Here is a 21,507-nt window from a genome sequence, read left to right on the forward strand (position 1 = left end):
ACTTTTTGGCAAATCACACAATATTCCTCATTTTCTGGGGAGAAAGTCAGTTTCCTCAAAAAGTCCCTTGACCTTCTATATACACTACTTGGGACTTTTGGGAGTATATTGTATATCTTGTGAATCAAAATCATAAATTTAGGGGATTTGCATACACAACACAAACATAAGATGTGTTGTCATGTGCATTGTAAACAGTGTTGGATCTTCTGTAAAGTAATGTTTTCTCAGAAATAAATATAAAGTACTATGAATTTTAGAATATTTCTTAGATAATAATTTTCTCTTTCTATCTTCTTGATAGATTTAAAGACTGGGATCCTGATCTTGGCACTCAGGGTATTGCACAATCTTGAAGAAAGGAACTTTATCCTATTTGCCATTATGGTACAGACACATGCCCGTGGTCCTTCCCATGGTTCTGATTAGCCACAGCAATGGAATCAGATTTGGGGATCAGCTTTGATAGGGAGTTTTGTAGGCCACTGAGGCCTAATTTGTAAGATTCCATCTCCTTATTAATCATTGTTTCTGACTTTCTGCCTTTATATTTGCCTGTCTAGCCACTCCCAGAAATTTGTCTATTGTTATTGCATTGGCTCTCTGTGTATGAAAACACCAAGGAAAGCAATTATTCTACTCATAAGGGGAATTATTATCTTAACTGTGCTCTTTTTTTTAAATAGATCACCTGAGGGGCACCTGGATGGCTCAGTCAGTTGAGCATCCGACTTCAGCTCAGGTCATGATCTCACAACTCATGAGTTCGAGTCCTGTGTTTGGCTCTGTGCTGATGGCTGGGAGCCTGGAGCCTGCTTTGGATTCTGTGTCTCCCTCTCTCTCTGTCCCTTCCCCACTCGCTCATGTGCTATCTCTCTTTCTCTCTCTCAAAAAAAATAAACATTAAAAAATTAAAATAGATCACCTGAGGTTTTATGACACATACACACCAAAATATTTGGGTTCTCTGTATGTGAGAAGTATATAGAATGAAGTTACTCCTAGACTACATTAGGATACATAACACCATATGTGCTTAAGAAGGAGCATCAAAAAGGCCTCAAGCTATCAGAACAGTTATTTTAATCGGGCAGAGTCATTGAAAGTCCCATAACCAAGAATGGGGTTACTTTAGAGTATATTTTCATGAGCTTACAAAAAACTCAGAAGGTAAATTCCAGAGGAATGCCTTTGGGGCCTTAAAGTACTGTTTTGCTCAAGATTTTCATTAGGTCTTTTGGAGAGGGGAGAGTATTACAAATGCAGATTTACATTTTAAATAACACTAGGAATGCTAGCCTTATGAACATGTATCTGTCCCTCTTCCTCTTAAACCCTCCTCCACTACCTTAGCTAGTTATGGAGACTGAAACATGACTAAAACTTAATTTTATTGTGATTGAGTACATGTATGTTATCATTAATTCTCAACTTTTTGTGATCACCCACCTGAAGGAAATTGCAATTCTTTCTTATTAACAGACATGGCTAGCTGTGGTAGTCTATCTTGACTTTGTCTCAATGGAATCAGCTCCCACAGGACGGGCTAATAAGCAATGGCGTTAGAGTGAAGCAAAAGGTCCAAGAAGTTTCCTGTGTATTTATGAGGATTATCCACTCTCTTTCCAAACCCTTTGAAAAATCACTATATTATTTCAAATGAATTCATCAAATATTTGTCATGCTGTAAACAACTGGATGCTAAGAAGATGATGTCTTTTTTGCCTAGAATATCACAGCTGACATGGAGAACTGAGATTTTCAAATTGGTGCATATGTCTCTTTTTCAACTAAAGATCTTTCTCTTTGTCTTCTTCTTCCTTCCTTCCTTCCCTTTTCTTTTCTTTTCCTTTGTACCATATTAATAACAACTATTTTCCTATTCAATGATATGAGTATTTCCCATGTATTAATTCATTTCATCCTCATTTAATCAGCAAAACGACCTTGCACATGCTGTCCCCATGTATACATAAGAGAAGTGATGTTGATCCTTTAGAGATTATAGAAAATACCTAAGATCATATATCTGGTAAATGGTGGAATTGGGATTTGAACACTGGTAGTTTCCTTTCCTTTCCTTTCTTTTATTTTCCTCTTCTCGCCTCTCCTCTCCTCTCCTTTCCTTTCCTTCTTTCCTTGTATTGGCTTCTTTTCCTTGGTTTAACAATAGCACTATGGGAGGTTAGGAGGAAGATGGCGGCGTAGGAGGACGCTGGGCTCACCGCGCGTCCTGCTGATCACTTAAATTCCACCTACACCTGCCTAAATAACCCAGAAAACGGCCAGAGGATTAGCAGAACAGAGTCTCCGGAGCCAAGCACAGACGAGAGGCCCATGGAAGAGGGTAGGAAGGGCGGCGAGGCGGTGCGTGCTCCACGGACTGGCGGGAGGGAGCCGGGGCGGAGGGGCGGCTCGCCGGCCAAGCAGAGCCCCCGAGTCTGGCGGGCAAAAGCGGAGGGGCCTGACGAACTGTGTTCCGACAGCAAGCGCGACTTAACGTCTGGGAGGTCCTAAGTTAACAGCTCTGCTCGGAAAGCGGGAAGGCTGGAGGACAAAGGGAGGGAGAGCTGCTGAGCCCCCGGACGACAGAGCTCAGCTTGGCGGGGAACAAAGGCGCTCGCCAGTGCCATCTCCCCCGCCCATCCCCCAGCCAAATCCCAAAGAGAACCAGTTCCTGCCAGGGAACTTGTTCGCTCTGCGCAAACACCCAACTCTGTGCTTCTGCGGAGCCAAACCTCCAGCAGCGGATCTGACTCCCTCCCGCTGCCACAGGGCCCCTCCTGAAGTGGATCACCTAAGGAGAAGCGAGCTAAGCCTGCCCCTCCTGCCCCCGTGCACCTTGCCTACCCACCCCAGCTAATACGCCAGATCCCCAGCATCACAAGCCTGGCAGTGTGCAAGTAGCCCAGACGGGCCACGCCACCCCACAGTGAATCCCGCCCCTAGGAGAGGAGAAGAGAAGGCACACAGTCTGGCTGTGGCCCCAGCGGTGCTCTGGGGGCAGACATCAGGACTGACTGCGGCCCTGCACCCAACTCCAGTTATACACCACAGCACAGGGGAAGTGCCCTGCAGGTCCTCACCACTCCAGGGACTATCCAAAATGACCAAACGGAAGAATTCCCCTCAGAAGAATCTCCAGGAAATAACAACAGCTAATGAACTGATCAAAAAGGATTTAAATAATATAACAGAAAGTGAATTTAGAATAATAGTCATAAAATTAATCGCCGGGCTTGAAAACAGTATAGAGGACAGCAGAGAATCTCTTGCTACAGAGATCAAGTGACTAAGGAACAGTCACGAGGAGCTGAAAAGCGCTTTAAACGAAATGCAAAGCAAAATGGAAACCACCACGGCTCGGATTGAAGAGGCAGAGGAGAGAATAGGTGAACTAGAAGATAAAGTTATGGAAAAAGAGGAAGCTGAGAAAAAGAGAGATAAAAAAATCCAGGAGTATGAGGGGAAAATTAGAGAACTAAGTGATACATTAAAAAGAAATAATATACGCATAATTGGTATCCCAGAGGAGGAAGAGAGAGGGAAAGGTGCTGAAGGGGTACTTGAAGAAATAATAGCTGAGAACTTCCCTGAACTGGGGAAGGAAAAAGGCATTGAAATCCAAGAGGCACAGAGAACTCCCTTCAGACGTAACTTGAATCGATCTTCTGCACGACATATCATAGTGAAACTGACAAAATACAAGGATAAAGAGAAAATTCTGAAAGCAGCAAGGGGTAAACATGCCCTCACATATAAAGGGAGACCTATAAGACTCGTGACTGATCTCTCTTTTGAAACTTGGCAGGCCAGAAAGGATTGGCACGAGATTTTCAGTATGCTACACAGCAAAAATATGCAGCCGAGAATCCTTTATCCAGCAAGTCTGTCATTTAGAATAGAAGGAGAAATAAAGGTCTTCCCAAACAAACAAAAACTGAAGGAATTTGTCACCACGAAACCAGCCCTACAAGAGATCCTAAGGGGGATCCTGTGAGACAAAGTAAAAGAGACATCACTACAAGCATAAAACATACAGACATCACAATGACTCTAAACCCATATCTTTCTATAATAACACTGAATGTAAATGGATTAAATGCGCCAACCAAAAGACATAGGGTATCAGAATGGATAAAAAAACAAGACCCGTCTATTTGCTGTTTACAAGAGACTCATTTTAGACCTGAGCACACCTTTAGATTGAGAGTGAGGGGATGGAGAACTATTTATCATGCTACTGGAAGCCAAAAGAAAGCTGGAATAGCCATACTTATATCAGACAAACTAGACTTTAAATTAAAGGCTGTAACAAGAGATGAAGAAGGGCATTATATAATCATTACAGGGTCTATCCATCAGGAAGAGATAACAATTATAAATGTCTATGTGCCGAATACCGGAGCCCCCAAATATATAAAACAATTACTCACAAACATAAGCAACCTTATTGATAAGAATGTGGTAATTGCAGGGGACTTTAACACCCCACTTACAGAAATGGATAGATCATCTAGACACATGGTCAATAAAGAAACAAGGGCCCTGAATGAGACATTGGATCAGATGGACTTGATAGATATATTTAGAACTCTGCATCCCAAAGCAACAGAATATACTTTCTTCTCGAGTACACATGGAACATTCTCCAAGATAGATCATATACTGGGTCACAAAACAGCCCTTCATAAGTTTACCAGAATTGAAATTATACCATGCATACTTTCAGACCACAATGCTATGAAGCTTGAAATCAACCACAGAAAAAAGTCTGGAAAACCTCCAAAAGCATGGAGGTTAAAGAACACCCTACTAATGAATGACTGGGTCAACCAGGCAATTAGAGAAGAAATAAAAAAATATATGGAAACAATCGAAAATGAAAATACAACAATCCAAACGCTTTGGGACGCAGCGAAGGCAGTCCTGAGAGGAAAATACATTGCAATCCAGGCCTACCTCAAGAAACAAGAAAAATCCCAAATACAAAATCTAACAGCACACCTAAAGGAAATAGAAGCAGAACAGCAAAGGCAGCCTAAACCCAGCAGAAGAAGAGAAATAATAAAGATCAGAGCAGAAATAAACAATATAGAATCTAAAAAGACTGTAGAGCAGATCAACGAAACCAAGAGTTGGTTTTTTGAAAAAATAAACAAAATTGACAAACCTCTAGCCAGGCTTCTCAAAAAGAAAAGGGAGATGACCCAAATAGATAAAATCATGAATGAAAATGGAATTATTACAACCAATCCCTCAGAGATACAAACAATTATCAGGGAATACTATGAAAAATTATATGCCAACAAATTGGACAACCTGGAAGAAATGGACAAATTCCTGAACACCCACACTCTTCCAAAACTCAATCAGGAGGCAATAGAAAGCTTGAACAGACCCATAACCAGCGAAGAAATTGAATCAGTTATCAAAAATCTCCCAACAAATAAGAGTCCAGGACCAGATGGCTTCCCAGGGGAGTTGTACCAGATGTTTAAAGCAGAGATAATACCTATCCTTCTCAAGCTATTCCAAGAAATAGAAAGGGAAGGAAAACTTCCAGACTCATTCTATGAAGCCAGTATTACTTTGATTCCTAAACCAGACAGAGACCCAGTAAAAAAAGAGAACTACCGGCCAATATCCCTGATGAATATGGATGCAAAAATTCTCAATAAGATACTAGCAAATCGAATTCAACGGCATATAAAAAGAATTATTCACCATGATCAAGTGGGATTCATTCCTGGGATGCAGGGCTGGTTCAACATTCGCAAATCAATCAACGTGATACATCACATTAACAAAAAAAAAGAGAAGAACCATATGATCCTGTCAATCGATGCAGAAAAGGCCTTTGACAAAATCCAGCACCCTTTCTTAATAAAAACGCTTGAGAAAGTCGGGATAGAAGGAACATACTTAAAGATCATAAAAGCCATTTATGAAAAGCCCACAGCTAACATCATCCTCAACAGGGAAAAACTGAGAGCTTTTTCCCTGAGATCAGGAACACGACAGGGATGCCCACTCTCACCGCTGTTGTTTAACATAGTGTTGGAAGTTCTAGCATCAGCAATCAGACAACAAAAGGAAATCAAAGGCATCAAAATTGGCAAAGATGAAGTCAAGCTTTCGCTTTTTGCAGATGACATGATATTATACATGGAAAATCTGATAGACTCCACCAAAAGTCTGCTAGAACTGATACATGAATTCAGCAAAGTTGCAGGATACAAAATCAATGTACAGAAATCAGTTGCATTCTTATACACTAACAAGGAAGCAACAGAAAGACAAATAAAGAAACTGATCCCATTCACAATTGCACCAAGAAGCATAAAATACCTAGGAATAAATCTAACCAAAGATGTAAAAGATCTGTATGCTGAAAACTATAGAAAGCTTATGAAGGAAATTGAAGAAGATTTAAAGAAATGGAAAGACATTCCCTGCTCATGGATTGGAAGAATAAATATTGTCAAAATGTCAATACTACCTAAAGCTATCTACACATTCAATGCAATCCCAATCAAAATTGCACCAGCATTCTTCTCGAAACTAGAACAAGCAATCCTAAAATTCATATGGAACCACAAAAGGCCCCGAATAGCCAAAGTAATTTTGAAGAAGAAGACCAAAGCAGGAGGCATCACAATCCCAGACTTTAGCCTCTACTACAAAGCTGTCATCATCAACACAGCATGGTATTGGCACAAAAACAGACACATAGACCAATGGAATAGAATAGAAACCCCAGAACTAGACCCACAAACGTATGGCCAACTCATCTTTGACAAAGCAGGAAAGAACATCCAATGGAAAAAAGACAGTCTCTTTAACAAATGGTGCTGGGAGAACTGGACAGCAACATGCAGAAGGTTGAAACTAGACCACTTTCTCACACCATTCACAAAAATAAACTCAAAATGGATAAAGGACCTGAATGTGAGACAGGAAACCATCAAAACCTTAGAGGAGAAAGCAGGAAAAGACCTTTCTGACGTCAGCCATAGCAATCTCTTACTCGACACATCCCCAAAGCCAAGGCAATTAAAAGCAAAGGTGAATTACTGGGACCTTATGAAGATAAAAAGCTTCTGCACAGCAAAGGAAACAACCAACAAAACTAAAAGGCAACCAACAGAATGGGAAAAGATATTTGCAAATGACATATCGGACAAAGGGCTAGTATCCAAAATCTATAAAGAGCTCACCAAACTCCACACCCAAAAAACAAATAACCCAGTGAAGAAGTGGGCAGAAAACATGCATAGACACTTCTCTAAAGAAGACATCTGGATGGCCAACAGGCACATGAAAAGATGTTCAGCGTCGCTCCTTATCAGGGAAATACAAATCAAAACCACACTCAGGTATCACCTCACGCCAGTCAGAGTGGCCAAAATGAACAAATCAGGAGACTATGGATGCTGGAGAGGATGTGGAGAAACGGAAACACTCTTGCACTGTTGGTGGGAATGTAAGTTGGTGCAGCCGCTCTGGAAAGCAGTGTGGAGGTTCCTCAGAAAATTAAAAATAGACCTACCCTATGACCCAGCAATAGCACTGCTAGGAATTTATCCAAGGGATACAGGAGTACTGATGCATAGGGGCACTTGTACCCCAATGTTTATAGCAGCACTCTCAACAATAGCCAAATTATGGAAAGAGCCTAAATGTCCATCAACTGATGAATGGATAAAGAAATTGTGGTATATACACAATGGAATACTACGTGGCAATGAGAAAAAATGAAATATGGCCTTTTGTAGCAACGTGAATGGAACTGGAGAGTGTGATACTAAGTGAAATAAGCCATACAGAGAAAGACAGATACCATATGGTTTCACTCTTATGTGGATCCTGAGAAACTTAACAGAAACCCATGGGGGAGGGGAAGGAAAAAAAAAAAAAAAAAAAAGAGGTTAGAGTGGGAGAGAGCCAAAGCATAAGAGACTGTTAAAAACTGAGAACAAACTGAGGGTTGATGGGGGGTGGGAGGGAGGGGAGGGTGGGTGATGGGTATTGAGGAGGGCACCTTTTGGGATGAGCACTGGGTGTTTTATGGAAAGCAATTTGACAATAAATTTCATATATTATAAAAAAAAAACAATAGCACTATGCCATTAGATAGCAAATTATTATTTACTCTTTTTCCCTCCCATTATTTTGTGTTTCCCTGCAAATTTATATAATTTTAGTCTCTCAATCTCCAGTATTAATTAAAGATGATCATATAATATGTGATTAATCAATGTTTCAAGAAGGAAAAGACAAGAAAGTTTGATGAGGGAGACAACGCAGGGAAAATCTCTACAAGGGCACTGTTGGCTGAATTCAGGCTCTTGAAGAAAACCACAGAAGGGATATTGGGCAAGGTGGAAATGAGAATCTTCAGGGAGTCAGATGTTAATGTAGTAAAAGGGAACTTTTTCCATCTTGACAATTTTCGTCAGAGCTTGTCTGCAAGTAGGAAGGGTTTCATGGGTGCACAACTATGTAGTCACACAAGTCCATGTGTTTAGGAGGGCCCTGAACTCAGTTTAATGTTTTGCTGTTTGTGTGAAATTCTTAATAATTTTTAAAGAATAGGTCTCTCATTTTAATTTTACACCAGGCCCTGCAAATTATACAATTATTACCTCTCTTAGCTCCATATGGCCCCTCAGAGACTCATGTAATCATAAGGGTAATGATCACATAGTCATCATTACATAACCTCAAGGGTTAATACCTTAATCATGCCTTCCATTAGAGTGTGTGCAAAGGCATATGTCTCTAGTCCACCGGCACTACCCATCAGTGCTACCGCCAGCTTCCCCCATACATTTATGCAATATCTAAAGCTAAAATGGGGGAGGGGTTGTGGAGAGTGGTTTGAATTTTTACTCCCTTTGGAAAGGGTCTAAGAAAAACATTTATTTCTTTTGCATTTGACATAAAATGCATTCTGGTAGGCTTTTTGCAAGGAGTGAAAGGAGTTAAACTTGGTTAAAGAAAAGTTACATATTCTGGATGGGCTTGTAGATGTCCTGCTCTGTAGGGGACAGAATTGTTGCTTTTGATCATACTGCACTGAGAAACAATCAATTAAGCAGGTGCAAACTACCAGTGTTCAAATCCCAATTCTATCACTTGCCAGATATATGATCTTAGGTAAATTCTATAAGCTCTAAAGAATTAACATCACTTTTCTTATGTGTACACGGGGACAACCTGTCATTTTGTTGATTAAATGAGGATGAAATGAATTAATGCATGGGAACTACTCATTGCAGTGCATTATATAGAAAAATAGTTGTTATTAATATGGTACAAGAGGTGATTGAATTCTTCAAAGCTCATGGGGAAGTGTTTAGAATGTATTTGTAATAGGTAAGGAGGAGAAAGAGGAAGGCAAGATAGATATCTTAGCATGTAGAGGTCTGGTCTTAAGTACATTCCTAACTTTATATATATCCTTAAGTACGTCTCTGATGCTCCTGCAATATGTTAAGGGCTTTAGTGCTACACGTGAACAGTTCTGGGAGACATGTGACTGGAGCAATGCTAGGCTAAAACAATTTTTTTCTAAATTTCTATTCCTTTTGATATTTCCCCTTGACTCAGAGCTGGGAATAAGGTGAGATTTTAAAGGCTCAGAGGGAACAAATGGAAGCTTAGCAGCCATCTGTTGTTCCCAAGGGCATCTGGGAAGCTTTTCTCTGAAGGATGCATCATCTGAGCTCTCTCTATAGCTCTCTCCTTTACCCACACACTGGCTCAATACACAAAAGCAATACACACAGAATCAGACTTCAGCGAAACTGTGGTTTTGTGGACTTTGTCTTCTTAATTCTCCACTTCCCAGTTTTATTCCCCATTTGCTTTTCAGAAGCTATTCTTTTCCTTATTGTTCATCCATTAATTATTTTATTCAACAAGTGTATGAAATATATATTTGAAATGAGTACTCTGCTAGTTTCTGAGGATACATTAAGCAGGTCAGATAAAGTCTCTACCCTTCTATCTGGGGGAAGTATACAGTAATAAACAATTTATAAAAATATACTAGATCACTGATAATTGTGAAAAATCTATGAAGGACATTAACAAGGTTATAAGAAAGTAAACAGCAAGGGGGAATCAGTTTATATATGAACATTGGAGATACTCCTCTGAGGAGGTAGAATTTGAACCAATCTACAGGATGAAATGAGCCCACTGTGAAAAGAATTGGAAAAAGAGCAAGCCAGAAAGAAGGAACAGCAAGTTCAATGATCCACAACCAGGAAAGGGTATTGGTGTTTTAAAGAAGAGAAGTGAATTCTCTTGATATAGAAAGACACGGGGAAAAGAGAGCAGGGGGAATGAGATCATGATGAACATTATGGATTAGAGTAAAAGTGTTAGAATTAAATTGAAGAGAAAATGTAAGCCATTGAGGACCTTTGATCAGAGGAGTGAAATACACTGACTTACATTCTAAAAAAAATCATCCATTGTTGTAAAAGTGGCAAAAAATGGAAGCCAAGAGATCAACAGCCATCCTTGAAACAGATGATAAGAATTTGAAAGGGTGGTGACAAGGAGATGAAGATAAACAGGTGGATTCAGAAATATTTGGGAAGTGGAATTCACCGAGCTGGTGATAGATTGTATGTGGGCAGGAGAGAGAGGGACAAAGCCAAGGATAAGATCGATACGGTTAGCTTGAGCTAGTGCAAGGATAATGGTGTTATCAATATCCTGTCAAAATCTGTTCTCAGAAAACTATCAGATTAAAATTGCTTTCCATTAATGACATTTTTTGAACTTCCTGCCTCTAGACATTTTGTAAGTGCTGGATGTGTTTTGTGAATATGACCAAGAGAGTACAGTTCATTCAAAGCATTCTGTCTCCCAGACAGCTCTGTGTTTTAACAGGCAGTGGAGACCTAAGCTATAAGAGTAATATTCTACAAGCAGGAACTTTGACTTACTTGCCCTATATTCACATAAGGTGGGCTCCCACCTATCCTGCTCCCACTTTTAGTAAAGTTCCATTCACCACTCCTTTTCTTGTCTCTGTTGATTAGTAGTGCACACCAACTGACCCCAAACTCCAGAGCATGTTTGAAACAGATGTCAGAGAATGAAAGATGAAAACCAGTTGGAGGGGAGGTGGAGGGTAGCTGCGGTATTGAACTTCCTCTTCTCCAAAGGAAGGATTTGGCTTGTTTTTATTGGACAGCATTTTTCCACAGGATAGTCAGCATACATCATGAAATTTCAAGATTCCAGCTATGATCAACACTCAATTCTGTAGAAAATGTAGAGATTTAAGTTGATTAAATTGATTTTTGATCCTGTTTTTCTGATTTTCTATAGCTGTCATTTTCTTTTAGAGTATACCTTGTTAGATTCCTTACCTCTTATTTCTACTTAAATTGTGTTATTCTCTCATGTGCCATCTACAGCCACCTCACTTTTTACTCTAGATTTTTCTCCCAGGAGAATTCCATCCACTTATTGTATTTTAATGATGAGTTATATGCTGACTAATCACAAACCCCTATTTCAAAAGCTCACCCCTATTTTAAAAGGTCACAAACCCCTATTTCAAGCACACACCTAACCACTGGACAATTTATCTAAAAGTATCTCATGAAATACATTTAGAGTAAGCTTTTTATAATTTTTTCTTGCCCAATCTTTTGAATTAATCATAGTTTTTGAAACATTAAATCAACTTTAATTTCTCTTAGATTACTTATACTCATTGTCATTTCATTTTTTGTAATTTTTTTTTAACGTTTATTTATTTTTGAGACAGAGAGAGACAGAGCATGAACGGGGGAGGGTCAGAGAGAGGGAGACACAGAATCTGAAACAGGCTCCAGGCTCTGAGCTGTCAGCACAGAGCCCGACACGGGGCTCGAACTCACGGACCGCGAAATCATGACCTGAGCCGAAATCGGCCGCTTAACCGACTGAGCCACCCAGGCGCCCCCTCATTGTCATTTTAAAAAGTAGATATTCTTTTAAATGATTCTAAATCATATTTTAATTCATGATACCACGCCATTAATAATAAGATGCAATTATTTCAATAAATTGTACTGTTGTTCAAGATATTTACTGCTCCTCTCTTCAGGATATTAATGTAACTAAAAGATTATGTATTCTCATCCTCTTAATGTCAGACTTGGCCATCAAATTTGATATATGCCATTTTTAAGCCAAAGTTTTGACAGTTATTCTGTAGATGGCCATCTTCTGTCTTCCCCCTGACATGAGGCAGGTGTACTACAACTAGAGTGCGCACATGTGGAATGAAGAGAGTAGGGAGCTGAGTCCTAAATGAACTATGATGGTCAAAAATGAGCAAAAGCAAAACTTGGATTTTGTAAGATACTGAGATTTTGTTGTACTTGTTGCACATGGCATTTAAGAGTTCATTCTTAAAGTTAAGAAGAAAGAATTTAGAAAGCTGTGGGTACTTGGTCAAAGTATGACTGTACCCTGATTTGCATGAAATAACAAATGAAAATAATCACAGTACCCACACAAAAGGTAGCTGCGACAACTGAATTAAATTAATTATATAAAGTACTTATCAGAATTCCTGACACACAGTAAATGCTAAGTACATTTTAGCTAAGGAAAGAAATCCTGGATAGCTGTAAGGTGTGAGGTCAATAATACATTCCTCATTCTCAGAATCGTCAAGGCTGAGACTTAGATCCACTATCCACACTTTGTCATAACTCTAAAAATCAGATGTCATTCTTTTATTTAAAACTTGAGCCATCAGAATTAGAATCTGAATCCTAGTTGGAGTAAGTGTCTCACAGTGGCTTCAAAGATAACTGTACCTCTCTTGGGTCCTCGGATGTTACCAGGGAGAATGATGGCACTGGAGGGATTCAGGATCACAACTTTCCACTTGCATTAATGATACATTTTACCAAAAATAAAGTTTTTTTTTAATTCACATATTTGAAACTTGCCTCAGTGAGGGCTCAGCCTTTCTAAGTCATTATAAATATGAACAGATTTTGAATAACATTGCTATTTGCTTAAGAATAATGTTTAGGTTAGGAACTAACATTGGTTTCATACTTTGGAATTTAGAGTATTATTGTACTAAGTAATTGATGGAATTTCAGAAGGTAGAAAAGAGAATTCCTCTTCACTTATTGCTACTGACCTCTGTTTTGAATTTTCTGGTCCAATGCTAATTCTTCATTTGATTCATAGTATATTCTGGAGATGCTTCAGAGAGAGGCAGCAGGGGCCATTAATATCTTGTCTTGCCACAGTGAGGACGACTCAGCAACACCACAGTTTCTCATGAAGGATGGGTTTTAAATATGTATAGAGTGAGCTACTATTTGATGGATCACAGCAATGGTTCTTTCAATGAGAAAACAAGCCTATCCCAGAGTTAGACATTCCCCTACAGATGACACTCCAGAACTCTGCTGCCAATACACTTCTACTTAAAATAAAAATTGACTGATGACCAGAACACTCTAGTGTGAAAAATGGAGTTATGCCCTCTGCTAAACTGTGATGCTGGTGGAGTTGGCTTAAGAAAATACTCTTTTCTTTCTGCTCAATCCTGCCTGATGCAAGAAACCAAATTTGTACTACATGGTAAATGACTAAGGCTAGTGAAATTTATTCCTCCATATAATCACACACACACACACACACACACACATGTTAAACTTGACTAAGGATAGATAGGAGTATCTTAACAAAAAAGAATATATCAATCTCCATCTCTGGTGTAGTTGGGAATGTTTATTTTCCTCACTTCAGCAGCTATGGGGGACACTGTTTCTTGCCTTTCTTCACAGATTAAAGCTTTCTAACATAGAGAAAATAGGAGAGAAGGATGTGGGTGGAGTTCTGCCACCTCCCAAGGGGCTGAGGTTCTACTTCCCTAGGTCTTAGGGAGAATTTTTTGGGCCCTATGATGGATTGAATTGTATCCCTTCAAAAGACATGTTGAGGGGCGCCTGGGTGGCTCAGTGGGTTGGGCGTCCGACTTCAGCTCAGGTCATGATCTCGCGATCCGTGAGTTCGAGCCCCGCGTCGGGCTCTGTGCTGACAGCTCAGAGCCTGGAGCCCGTTTCGGATTCTGTGTCTCCCTCTCTCTCTGCCCCTCCCCTGTTCATGATCTGTCTCTCTCTCTCTCAAAAATAAATAAACGTTAAAAAAAAAAAAAAAGACATGTTGAAGCCTTAACCCCCAGTACCTCAAACTGTGAACTTATTTGGAGACAGGGTCATTGCAGATGTAATCAGTTAAGATAATGTCACTCTGGAGTACAGTGGGTACTTGATCCAATAGCATAGGTGCCCATAAAGAAGGAGAGAGACAAGCGAGAAGATGGCTGCGTGAAGACAGAAACAGTGGCTGGAGTTCTTATGTTGCCACAAGCCACAAAATGCTGGGACTAACAGAAGCTGAAGCAGTAAGGATCATCCCTTAGAGGCTTCAGAGAGAGCATGGCTCAGCAGGCACTTTGATTTTAGAATTTCAGCCTCCAGAACTGTGAGAGAAAATTTTCTATTGTTTTAAGCCACCTAATTTGTGGTACTTTGTTATGGCCACCCCGGGACACTAAGAAAAGCCCCAGTGTACAGACTGAGGCTCCATCAGTCTGCCAACCACTTCTAGCTTAATTCTGCCAGCTTAATTCTTACTCTTCTTTCTCATGCTTGCTTGTATCTGTATAAGCCGATGTTCATGTCACATCCTTCCCTGTAATTGCTTGTCTCTTCCTTAGATTTTGGACTGGTTGCTTGCATTGTGACCAAAGTGCTCTTACAGGTTCAAGAAAACTAATGACTCTGCCATTTGTTTGGTGTGCTGTTATTTTCAGTGTAGAAGCTTTACTCTTCCAGATCTCTAAATCCTGAAGCAGAAGCCAGAAGCAATGCATTTGATCTGTTTTATTTTGTTTTCATTTTTGTTCAGTTCAAAATATTTCAATATATTTTCTAATTTCCTTTGCAGTTTTCCGATGGCTATTTAGAAATACATTTTAAAATTTCCATATATTTGGGGATTTGGAAAATATATATATTTATTTTATTGGTAACCAGTTTAATTCTGAAATATTTTATATGATTTAATTTATGTAAATGTATTGAGATTTGCTTTACAATTCAGAATATGTTCTATCTTAGCAAGGGTTCTATGTATACCTGAAACAAATGGTTATTCTGCTGTTACTTATTGAAATGTTCTTAGAACTGTGATTTTATAGTTTTTATCAAGTGTGGTGTTTTTTTCTGTTGTCGTTCTTAGCTAGTAGTTCTTCAAATATGTGTTTCTAAAATTTTTAGTATAGTAGTTGCTATTTGGCCACAGTCACTGAGGTTCTCTTCATTTAATTTTTACCTTACCTTGCAAATTTTCATTTTTTTCTATGTTTCAGCTATGTTGTCAGGATCATTGATCATTTCTGAAATATCTAATTGCTATTAATATAAAATCTAGTAAATTTTTAAAATTAAAGTCCCATTTGGTTCTTTTAATTCCTTGATGACTAACCTAATTATGTTAATCTTTTTCTTTAAATTCTTAAGTATATTTTAAAAAGCTGTTTAAAGTTCTTATTAAAGTCTGCTTAAAGTCTTTATTAAAGTCATTCCATCATCTCTGTCATTTCTGGTTTGTTTCTTCCACCTGATCTTTCTCCTGGGAATAGATCACATTTCTTGCTCCCTGGAATCTTGCTCCCTGGAATTTTTTTTTTTTAATTGACTTCTGGATATTGTGAATCCTATGTTGTTTGAATGCTGGATTTTGATGCCTTCATTTAAGAGTGTTTTGGAAAGCAAGGCTATTAAGTTTCTTGCCAATCAGCTTGATCCCTTTAAGACTTTTAAGTGTTGTTAGGGAAAATCTAGAGTAGCTTTTAGCATAGGACAATGTTTCTCATCCTCAACACCATTAATATTTGGCTCCAGATAATTCTTTGTTTCAGTGGCCTGTCCAGGGAATTGTAGGACATTTAGTAGCATCTCAGGTCCCTACTCACCAGATAAGAGTAGTACCCCTCACCCCCATGGTTGAAACACCAAAAATATCTCTAGACATTTCTAAATGTCCACTTGAAGACAATATTGCCCTTTGTCGAAACCCATTGATTTAGGGGAACTTCAGCCCTACTACCATGATTTGATGATTCTAGGTTCTTACTGAATGTCCTGGTTGTTCAAATAGAGTCTTTATTATGTCAATTGAGACCTCAATGTCTTCCATCCTTATATGAGCTATGGGAATATTCGGCATCTAGATCCTGGTTACTCTCTACCTTCATGAAGTGTTAACATTTCTCTAGACAATGATATTTTAAGAACAGGAGGAATTGTGCGAAAATTACATTGAATAGTTTTTCTATTTCGCTGCAGAAAATAAAATAGAATATTTCAATGAAGTCATTATTTTCTGAAGAATACTAAAACACTGGAATAACATGGAAGAAACCACAGATTTTAGTTGCATTCATTGGTTCACTTAACAAGTATTTACTAAAAAAATATACACACACATACACATGCACACAGATATATTTTGAATTCATTATATGTTTTAGGAAAATAATGATAAATAAGACATCTTCCTCAAGGTATTTGTATCTCTTATAGTAGACAGAAAAAAATCAATTATTACAACACAGTGGTAATGTGCTATAACAAAACTCACTTTTTTTTCAATGGGATGTTATAGAATGAGCACAGAAAAGCAATATTTAACTAAGGCTGGCACTAATAATAAACATTTAGAAGATAAAAAGACCATTAGACAGAGTCTTAAAATGGACAAATATGGAAAATACTCAATTCATAAAGAATAATAGGAGCAAAATAAAAAAGGGTGAGAAAAAATGATTAGTCTAGGGAAATGCAAGTAGACTTGTACAGCTAAAAATTAAGGAATTATAAGAGGGAGGTGGTGAGGCTGAAAATGCAGTAGGGATCAAGTGTGTAGGTCCTTCTAGATCATTTTTAAGTTTTCTTCTGAAGGTAATGAGCAACCCCTGAATACCAGTACCTTGGATTAGGGAGAAAACATGATTAGATTTGAATTTTAGTAACAACTGTTTCAGACCAATTGCCTAGGATAGATAAGAAGGAAGCCTTTGTGGTATATTCATGTTCTTACCCAAAAGACCCACAGCTTTTTATTTTCATCAGCTCTAAATGATCTCTAGGCCTGCTGTACAGCTGTCATTCTGGGCCTCACTATTGCTTTTATGGATGGGGCTTATTATTTTGTGAATCATACAATCTGCTCTTGCTCAAGATTGAATCCATTAGCTTCTGGTATTTAGGGAGGCTAAGGAAAAATCTAAACTGGTCTGATTTTTGTCTCTTTTCAAAAGATAACCATTTTTCCCCTTTTAACTCTGAATTCTTGTCAGATAGAATTTTTATAGTATAGCAATTCATTTTATTATCTTTTCTCATTATTCTGTTATTCTATTAAATTGCTTGATCTGAACTTAAACCTTTCTTTGGCCAATAAGTGATTTCTTCTCATTTAAGTTTAGGTATTACTTCCATTTCTTTTACTTTCTTCTCACTTTCCAAGCTCCACTCTTTGCTTTTCTGAGTAGATTATATTCTCCTCAGCATTATTTTTTTTTTATTGTGGTAAAAAAAATACATAACATGAAATCGATCAATTGTTTAAGAGGACAGTACAATATTGTTAACTATGTGTACTTTATTTTACAGCAGTCCTATGAAAATATTTTAGGACTGAAATTATAAACCCATTAAACAGCAGCTCCCCATTTCCTTCTCCCCTAACCTTTGATAACCACCATTCTGTATTCTGCTTCTATGAGTTTGTACTTTAGATACTTCATATAAATTAAATTATACAGTATTTGTCCTTCTGTGATAGGTTTATTTCAATTAGCATAATATCATTAAGATTAATTCATAGTGTAGCATATAATGTTATTTCCTTCTCTTTTCAGGCTGCATAACATGTCATTGTATATATATACCACATTTCCGCTACCCATTCACTGTTGTTGAACACTGGGTTGTGTTCACCTCGTGGCTGTTGTAAATAATGCTATAATGAACATAAGAGTGCAAATATCTCTTTGATATCTTGTTTTTGTATTCTTCTAGATAAATACCCAGAAGTGGGATTGCTGATTACTTTGTTTTTATTTTTTATTTTTTGAGAAACATCTATACTGTTTGCGAGTGGCAGCAAACAATTTATATTCCCATCAACAGTGCACAAAGATTCTCATTTCTCCACATCCTTGCCAACACATATTATTTTCTGTTTTTTGACAATAGCCATCTTAACAATGTGAGGTGATGTATTTTTGTGGTTTATATTTGCATTTCCGTGGTGCCTTAGTCCACTTGGGATGGTATAACAAAATGCCATAGACTGACTGGGCTTATAAACAACATCTTCTATAGGTATTGTGGTTACTATGGGGCTACCTAAAGCATAATTATAACAATATCTTTAAGCTGATAATAACTTCAATTGAGTATAAAAACTCTATTATTTTACTTACCTTCCCACACACTTTGTTTTTGATGTCACAAACTGTATCTTTTTATATTGTTTATCCATGAATATATTTTATAGTTATAGTTAAAAAAACTTGTTTTAAAATTAATTACCACTGTTACAGTATTACAGCATTCTGTATTTGTCTATATGTTTTCCTTTACCAGTGAGCAACATACTTTTATGTTTCCATGTCAATATCTAGAATTCTTTTGCTCCAAATTGAAGGAGTCTCTGTATCATTTCTTGTAAGCCAGTTCTGTTGGTGATGAACTCTCCTAGCTTTTTTTTAAGACTTTGCTTCTCTTTCATTTTTTGAGGGACAATTTTGCTGGTTATATTATTCTTGGTTGGCACTTTTTTTTCATTTCTCACTTTGCTTTTTATCACCCCATGCCCTCTGGCCTGCAAGGTTTCTTCTGAGAAATCCACTGATGGTCTTTTGGTAGCCATCTTGTATGTCATTTTTTCTCTTACTGCTTTCAAATATCTTTGTTTTGAATTTTGACAATTTAAATATATTGTATCTCAGTTTGAACTTCCTTCATTCCATCATAGTTATTCCGCTTGTCTTCTTGAATCTGAATGTACAATTTCTTCCTCCAGATTTGGGAAGTTTTTGATAATTATTTTTTCAAATAAGTTTTCTGCCCCATCCTGCTCTGTTCTTCCTGGATTTGGATAATATAAGTAATGTGGGAATGTTTAATGTTCTATACGTCCCTTAGTCTCTCTTAACTCTTTTCTTTTTACTGCTCTGACAGGATAATTTCAAAGGATCTGTAGTCAAGTTTGCTGATTCTTTCTTCTGCTTGATCTACTTTATTGTTGAACCCTTCTAGTGAATTTTTCAGTTCAGTTATCGCATTGTCCAACTTCAAAATTTCTGTTTCATTATTGTTTTTATCATTTCCATTTATGTTGCTATTCTCATTTTGTTCATTTTTTTTTCTTTGTTAATATTCTCTATTTGTTCAATTGTTTTACTGAACATTTCATCATCTTTATGATGCTTATTTTGAATTATCTTCAGGGAATTCATATTCCTCCATTTCTTTAGGGTTAGTTTCTGAAGAATTATTTTGTTCCTTTGTGCCATGTTTTTCTTTTCTTTCATGTACCTGGTAACTTTGTGTTAGGATCTGCCTACTTGAAAAAAAAACAAAAACAAAAACATAAACAAAACAAAACAAAACAAAACCCCAGCTATCTCTACCAGTCTTTACAGACTGGCATCAAATAGGGAAAGAACTTCCCCAATCAGCCCAGCTAGAGACTCTGGGAGCTTTTCAGACATTTCCAGTGTATGAATCTCCACTGGACTTGGGCTTGTAAATTCACAATTAGAAAGGTTTGAAAGTTTTTTTTTTTTCAGGATCTTATGATCTCTTGCTCCCTCTAGTGTCTACAGGCAGTACTGCAGGTTCTCTGGACTTCCACAAACCTCACAACGCTTTTGTTCTAAGCAGCCCTTTTAGCATATGCTGGGTTCTGTCTGTGCCTGACTCAGATGAGACAGAAACCAGACCTTCAGGCAGGCCACTTAAAAACCCTGAATATTGGACACATTGATTCAATCTTTCTTCCCAAGGAGAATGCAGGTGGTTTTCCTCCCACGTGTTCCATACTGAGCTGGAAGGAAGGATGATAGTATGTGTGTACCAGTCCAAACCATGCTTTTGTCCTCAGCAAGCCTTCATCCTAGAGCCTTTTCCTGTGAACATGAGATTCAGGGTAGACAGAAACCAGTCCCTAGAGCAGTCCCTCAAAACTTCTGAACATTGAACATTGGTTTTTGATCAAGATTGTCTTAAAGTTTAGTACTTTACTAAACTCTACTTTTAGTACTTTAGAGTTTCAAGTACTTTATAAATTTTACTTTTGATTCCACCTTTGACTCATTATTTAGAATCGTGTTATTTTGTTTCCAAGTATTTGGCGATTCTCGGTATTTTTATTTTCTGTTATTGATTTCTACTTTAATTCCATTGTGATAAAAGAACATATCTTGTATGGCTTGAATCCTTTTAAATTTATTTATTGAAAACATCTTACAATACAGAATATGGTCTGTTTTGTGAATGTTCCATGTGCACTTGGAAAAGATGTATATTCTGCTGCTGTTCTTGTTTGGATTACTCTATAAACATGAATTAGGCAACATTGGTTGATAGTGTTGTTCAAGTTTCTATATTTCTATATACTTCTTTATATTTGATTTTTTTCTCCTTACTTGTACTATTCATTATGAGATAGAAGTATTGAAATCTCTAACTATATTTGAGGATTTCTCTACAATAAGATTTCTCCTTTAAGTTCCATCAGTTCTGCTTTAGACACTTAAAAACTAATGTTATGTGTTAGGTGCATACACAGAATTGTTATATTATCTTTATGAATTGACCCCTTTACCACTATGAAATGATCTTCTTTATCCCTGGTTAGAAAGTTATGCCATGAAGTCTCCTTCATCTGATATTAATATTTTTACTCCAGCTTTCTTTGATCAGTGTTAGTGTTCTATTTTTCTAACCTTTTACCTTTATTTGTGTTTTTGTACTTAAATGACTCTTTTTTTAGGCAGTGTATACAGTTCTTAGGTTTTTTAATTCATTCTGATGATCTCACAGAGAATTCTATTGTCATTCAGTAATGACCACTACCTGCGTCTGAGGAAATACCCAAGAGTAAAGAACCACCCAAAAGGATTAGCAGGAACAATACCCAGAAATCAGACAACAGCAAGAGTAGCAGCTATAATCACTACCCAGACTCAAACCACCATATTGGAGGGAGCATCATGTTGAACTAAACCTCATCAGCAGGAAAAAAATTAAACCTAGATCACTATAGTTCTTGTCTCATCTAGCAAACCTAAAAGCAAGGTCTGAAAAGATCAAAGGGTTTCTACAAAGTTTACTGTATAAAAAAACAAAGTTCAACAATTTTTATAGGAATATAAGAATA

The sequence above is a fragment of the Leopardus geoffroyi genome, chromosome A3 (genome assembly GCF_018350155.1).
Source record: "Leopardus geoffroyi isolate Oge1 chromosome A3, O.geoffroyi_Oge1_pat1.0, whole genome shotgun sequence".
Lineage (NCBI taxonomy): Eukaryota > Metazoa > Chordata > Mammalia > Carnivora > Felidae > Leopardus > Leopardus geoffroyi.